The sequence below is a fragment of the Ornithorhynchus anatinus genome, chromosome 2 (assembly GCF_004115215.2).
Source record: "Ornithorhynchus anatinus isolate Pmale09 chromosome 2, mOrnAna1.pri.v4, whole genome shotgun sequence".
NCBI lineage: Eukaryota > Metazoa > Chordata > Mammalia > Monotremata > Ornithorhynchidae > Ornithorhynchus > Ornithorhynchus anatinus.
In genome coordinates this window covers 46,968,359-46,975,042 of record NC_041729.1, presented here as the reverse complement: position 1 = coordinate 46,975,042, position 6,684 = coordinate 46,968,359, and the positions used below count along the sequence as shown (strand labels likewise).

The following is a 6,684-nucleotide window of genomic DNA, read 5'->3' as shown; positions in this document are numbered from 1 at the left end:
TACGATTGTGTGCTTTAGCTTCCTGTCTTGGGGTGGGGAGAGGGTGATCACCTTTTTTGTTCTTGTGGGCAGGGATTGCACCTACCAACTCTGTCGTGCTGTATTTTCCCAGGCATTTAATAAAGTGCTCTGCACAAAGTAAGTGCTCAGATACCATTCTGTGTCCTCTCTGGGAAAGTTAAGGTATTGCCCAGGGATTTTCTCTGTGGATTTGTCTCAGGATTGTGTTTCCTAGCGGGGAAAAGATCCCGGGACCATTTTTACTGAAGAACCATGGAAAGTTCTGCCTCTCTGGCACCCGTCCCCTCCCCCCATTCTCTCACCCTATAAACACCTGGTCAACAAAGCACATCACCCCTCCCCAGGTGAATCAGGAACCAGTGCCATTTTCTACTTGCCTGGTAACAAGCCTAGCATAGACCCTACTCAAACACCCGAGGTTGGCAGCTTTGGGTTTCCTTGTGTTTAACTCAGCTCCCTCTTGCTGCAATTTAAGACCCCTCTCCTCTGACTTATTTCTTGTTCAAGATGGAAAAGGGATCCTTCCCTCCTCCCCAGAAACTCTTGGTCTAAAAGGACGGAAACAGCAGTGAAGACCCCGTAACCATCTCCTCTCCAGGCAAAGCTGGCTGGTAAATGAAGGTCGCCTGCCTCGAGATCCTTCCCTGACCCTGTCTCTCCGGGCAAGGTAAGCGCACCCGGCTGGAACGGGAGGCGTAGGAGGGCAGACTGATGGCAGAAAGGGCAGGAGAAGCCACCCTGCTTGGCATGGAACATGAGGGCAGCGTGCCTATTTACATAGGGACTGTTCATCAGAGGTAGTTTTCCAGCCTGCCTCTCCTCCACGCCGGCCGCAATTGAGCAGAGAAGGAGACACACGAGCCCCCGGAGGCTTATGTGGGGAAACACGCTGAAATTCAAGCTTATTCTGAAATGGTTTCATTTGTAGTCAGGTGCCTTCGACAGCCCTTGAGTGGGAAATCTTTTGCTTCCCTCTGGTTTCCTCCATTCCCTTCATTCTGGCAATCCTCCAGCTTCATTTCCTCCCCATAACCCAGGCTGAATTCCTGCTCTCCCCCAAAACCCAGGTTGATTTCCTGCCCTCCCCCAAAACCCAGGCTGATTTCCTCTCCCTCCCCAAGTCAGATTCCTCTCCTTTTGCACACCCAGTCTGATTTCCTCCCCTCTCCTCACCCTCAGTCTGATTCCTTTCCTCTCCCACCCCCCTGTCTGATTTCTTCCTCCCCCACAAACCAGGCACCCCCAATCCTCATTCCTCCCCTCTTGGTGCAGAGGTGGGGTCTGCATTGAAGCTGCATATTTGGTTGACTGTAGGAGAAGGTCGATGGAAGATTGGTCTGGAAACCTCAGCTGCACCTTGATTTTGCCTCTCTCCTTTAGTGAATCGATCCCTGACTTCTTTCTCTCCGGGAAACTCACCGATCTACGACTCGGAGAGGGACTAGCTCTTCATCTCGGGCCCGAGTTTTTGTATTTTAGCTCATTAACTTCGGGACCGGGCAGCCGGTCGCGTTTGTTCCTTTGTCCATCTTCAGCGTCTTTCTCCTCCTGACACCTCCAAATCTTTTCGTATTCTAATTAGCCTCGCACCTGCCGAATTCCCTTCCTGCTATTTAAAATGCATTCAGGACAAAAGGGCAGCATATGGAGCCCGGAATCTCCCAGTGTTTGGGGGCCTGGCCCACTTTTCTCTCCCCGAGCGTGGAACCCTTGGGTTCTATTTCTGGTTCATTCCAGACACATTACATCTCATCATTTGCTCTGTGCTTGGGTGCCTCTCCCCCAAGCCAGCTGCACCATCAGCAGAGACTTTGCTTTGGTTTGGAGTGGTTCAAATGCCCAATACGTCAAAGTGGGACCTGAGTTCTTCTTGTCCATCCCACTGTCTCAGGACATCATTGCACCAAGAGGTTGGATTGCGTGTCTCACTGAAAAAGATTTTCAAGGAGAGACCTTACATGTCCACCTTGCTATTCATTGAACTTTTTAGTATCCTTCATTCAGGAAGTTCATCCTTATGTAACCTTCTGTTTCCTGCTGCAGTTAAAGTTGAGGAGATCAGGGGAAAAGGGTGGTTGAGCTTCTTTTTGATTAGTGGCAGGTTTCTCTCTCTCTCCTAAAGTTTTTTTATGGTATTTGTTAAGCACTATGTGCCAAGCAGTGGGGTAGATATAAACTAATTAGGTTGAACACAATCCCTGTCCCATGTGGGGTTCACAGTCTTAATCCCCATTTTACAGATGAGGTAACTGAAGCACAAAGAAGTGACTTGCCCAAGATCTCACAACAGATGTGTGGCAGAACCGGGATCAGAAGACAGGTCCTCTGACTCGCATGCCCATGCTCTTTCCACTATGTCAGGCTGTTTCTCAAAACTTCCAAACCCAGAAGGGAAAGAAAGTGTTAATCCATACTTTCCTCTCTCTGTCCTGCCCCCTCAAACCTCTCCTTTCTTCAGTGCTATTTATTAACCTCTACTGTGTGCGGAACATAGCACTAAACACTTTGGAGAGTACACCAGTAACAGAAGACAGAATCCCCATGCTCAAATAGCTAGGAATCAAATGGGGGGAAGACAGGCATACAGATCAGTTCCAAACAGAGGAAGCAGGAGGAAGAAAGAGGATTTAGCAGGTAGTAGTGTATTTTAGGATGAAATAGCCAAAGAGATAACCAAATACAGAGAAATCCCAAGGATGCATATATATTCCAAGTGCTATGGGTGCCCGTTCAGTTGATACAAACTGAGAAGGTGGAAATAAATCAGGGAAGCCTTTTTGGGAGGAGGTGGGATTTTAGGAGGGTTTTGAAAATGAAGAGAACTACCACTAGGCAGATTGGAGGGGAAAAGAAGTTCCAGAAAGAGAGAACAGCGTAGGAAAGAGATTGGAGGCAGGTGAATTGAGAATGAGAATCAGTTAGGTGTTCTCCAATCAGTGGAGGCCCCTCCTCCATATACACCAGCCTTGGAGCAGTTAACTCCCTGTTTCATCTCATTCTAGTAAATTTGCCTTTAATTTGACATAGCCATGGTTCAAAATGCTGCTAACTCTGTTCTATTCTTCTTTTGGGGGGCATTCAAGAGCAGAACTTAAATTTAGTGAGGCCAAGAGGGATTGGAGCGGGGTGGGTAGGATTATGGGGTGGGTTAGGGCATGGCTAGGGAGTCACAGAAGCCAAAGTTGTATTATCATGCTTTTAATTAGAAAAGTGATTGTTCTGTTGGTAGGAGGGGACTAAAAACTTCCAATGGCTCCCCATTCACTCATTCAGTTGTATTTATTGAACACTTACAGTGTACAGAGCACTGTGCTGAGTGCTCTTCCTCTTCTTATTCCTCTTCCTCCATAGAGGGGGTAAAAAAATATGTCTTTCAGAGCCCTACAGACACTCACAGCCAGGCTAGGTCTTCTAGGTCAATTCTTGTGTACAACTGCCTAATTCCATTTCCTCATCCCTGCCAAGTAAGTGATTGCCCGGCTAATAGGATTGGTGATTGGTTTTTGCGTGGCTCTCTAGCACAATGCCCTGAGTGTTGAAGTGGCTTTCAGAGAGGATGGAGGAAAAACCGGACGGAACATAATGCATCTTAACACTGTCGGGTGTAGAGATGGTTATCGGTGGGATGGATGGTCTCACTACTTCGCTCTGTTTCCAGCCCTCACCACCCCATCCTGGCTCTTCTGCAAAGAGCCGGCTGCCGACGGGCCGGTGGGATGAATGATGCTCCATCTCCTCTGCTCTTGTCAGTGTCAGTATTTGCTGACTAGGAAGAGGTTAGAGATGGAAGCCAACTTACCTTGATCCTTCTCTTCAGGGCAGAGATCAGGTCTGCTAACTCTAGCGTGCTCACCGAAGCTCTTAGTACAGTGCTCTGAGCTGAATAAGTGCTCAATAAATACCATGTGTTGGTTATTAATTCTGATTCTGTCTCCCCGTTTGGATCCATCCTCAGAGAGCAAGTCCTGAGGCAGATATGTATGACTCTCTGATCTCGAGTTTGTACTGGCTGCCCCACCGCAGCCTGGATGCGTGATAATTCAGCTGAGGGGAGCCTGGGCCTCCTCAAAGGTAGCCTGTGTTAACACAGCCTATGTGCGGGTGAAAGGCAGTTAATTTGCTCTGTATAGTTCCTGGAGCCTTATATATGAGGTGACTACTTCATGGAGTCTCTTGGCCCCTAATATCCATCTGTCATCAGCCGTCCTCTTCCGCTCCTTCTTATTCTTAAGTTGTGAGAGACTTTCCCAGTGATGATAGAATGAATGAAAAAATATTGAATATTAGAATTGAGACCTCACCTCCTCCAGGAGGCCTTCCCAGACTGAGCCCTCCCTTTCCTTCTGCCCCTCCTCCCCTCCCCTTTCCCCCCTACTCCCTCCCTCTGCTCTACCCCCTTCCCCGCCCCACAGCACTTGTGTATATTTGTATATATCATTACTCTATTTTATTAATGATGTGTATATATCTATGATTCTAGTTATCTTGATGGTGATAATGCCTGACTACTTGTTTTGCTGTCTGTCTTCCCCTTTTGACTGTGAGCCCGTTGTTGGGTAGGGATTGTCTCTATCTGTTGCCTAATTGTACCTTCCAAGCGCTTAGTACAGTGCTCTGCACCCAGTAAGGGCTCAATAAATACGATTGAATGAATGACTATTAGAAGATATTCGGAACCACAGAGAGGGGTCAGAATTGAGTAGCAGATCTTTTTTCTTTATATCCAATGGAACAAAGCTACACTTTCCATCGGATGGTCTCCTCTTGGACTTTTAGTGCTGGTTTCTTGAGAAGCCGAATCTGAATCTTTGCCCTCTTTACTTTCCATTTGTATTGTCCCAAGAGTTTACTCTGCACTCTGTGAGCAATCAATAAATACCATTGATTATGATGACGGTGATCCCCAGGGAAAAGAGCTTTTCTTAAGGGTGGCTCTCTTCCTCTTCAGTTTCCTCTCTCTGATCTACAGGCACAAGGCACGAGTCAAAAATTTTCAGGAGATGAAGGGGAGAATGTGGACCACTGAGGCAGCGTCTCTCTCAAGTCTCTCTGGAGTTTGCTTTCATTCTTTTGGGCCAGCAGGGTCAGGATGCCTAGACCATTCAATGGCAGCGCAGACTGGCTCAGCACCCTGGACCGAACTGGGCAACTGAGAGAAAGATGCAGGACCCAGCAGAGCGGCATCAGCAGGGACCTCAAATAAGATTTCTGTTTGCTGGAGAATGCTGAGAGGGCAGGCTAACGTGAAAGCCTCTCTAGACATTGCCTGGCCCCAAACAGCATTGATGTCCTGCCTGATTGGTTACTTCTTGGAAGAAGGAAATTGAAAACATCAAGCCAGCAGAACCTCCTGCTTGATTTTTGCTATATTAAATTTTAAGATCCCACCTTATGGGCCAGGGCCACTGTGGAGCCCTTTGATTTTTTTTCCTTGCCAGAAATGAAGTCAGTCTAATTCATTCTGGGGCCTGAGCCGATCTGTGTATTCATTTTTTTTTTTCCACATCACACTCTTCAGTCATGGTATTTAGAAAGTGCTTACTGTGTGCAGAGCACTGCACTAACCACTTTTTAAAATGGTATTTGTTTAGTCCTTATTATGTGCTAGGCAGTGTTCTAAATGCTGGGGTAGATATGAGTTAGAGATTGGACACAGCCCACGTCCCACATGGGGCTCATAATCTTAATCCCCATTTTACAGATGAGGTACTGAGGCCAGTGACGTGACTTGCTCAAGGCCATACAGCAAACGAATGGCAGAGTAGGGATTAGAACCCAGGCCCTACTGACTCCCAGGCCCATGCTCCATCTACTTAGCCAAACTCCTTCTCACCTGAGAGAGTACAGGACAACGGAGTATGCAGACATATTCCCTGCCCACAGCAAGCTTACAGTCTCAAGGGGAAGACAGACTTTAATATAAACAATTTATGGAGGAATACATAAACGTTGTGGGGATGAGGTGATTGACAAATGCTCAAGACATTCAGAATTAAGTGCTTAAAAGATGCAGAAGGGAAAGGGAGTTAGGATAAAGAGGGCTTAATCAGGGAAGGGTTTGAGGAGGAGAAGTGACTTTACTAAGGCTTTGAAGGTGGGAAGAATGGCAGTCTGGCGTATATGGAGTGTGGCGAGTTCCAAGGTAGAGGGAGGAAGTGGGAAAGGAGTAAGTGGCAAAACCAATCAATGGCATTTATTGAGTGCTTACTATGTGCAGAGCACTGTTCTTGGTGCTCGGGAGTACGACAGAATTAGGAGACACCTTTCCTGCCCATAATGAGCTTTCAGTCTAGAGGGTGAGGTGGAAATTAATATGAATAAATAACTAATATAAAGAAATAATGTAAAGATATGATGAGATGAGATCTGGGCCCAGTGACCAAGCTGGTCCTAGACAAGTGAAGCATGTGGGCTGGGCTGTAGTAGAACATCAATGAGGTGAGGTAAGGCTTTAAAGTTTATGGTAAGGAGTTTCTGTTTGTTAAAGAGGTGGATGTGCAACCACTGGAAGTTCCTGAGGAGCAGGGAGGTGTAGAATCAATTGTTTTTTTTTCTTCAGAAAAAATCATCCAGGCAACAGAGTGAAGTGTGGACTACAGTGGGGAGAGGCAGGGAGGTCAGCAGGTGGGTTTCAATCCCTTGAGGTCTACCTGCATCTTCATA

General features: G+C 47.0%; 1 long non-coding RNA gene across 1 annotated transcript; it reads left to right on the top strand.

The window, feature by feature from the left end:
• The first annotated feature begins 421 nt into the window (after positions 1–421).
• LOC114809126 lies at positions 422–5,480 on the top strand. Its single transcript, XR_003756887.1, has 2 exons — positions 422–688; positions 4,991–5,480. It is a non-coding gene; the product is annotated as an uncharacterized LOC114809126 (long non-coding RNA).
• The last annotated feature ends 1,204 nt before the right edge of the window (positions 5,481–6,684 follow it).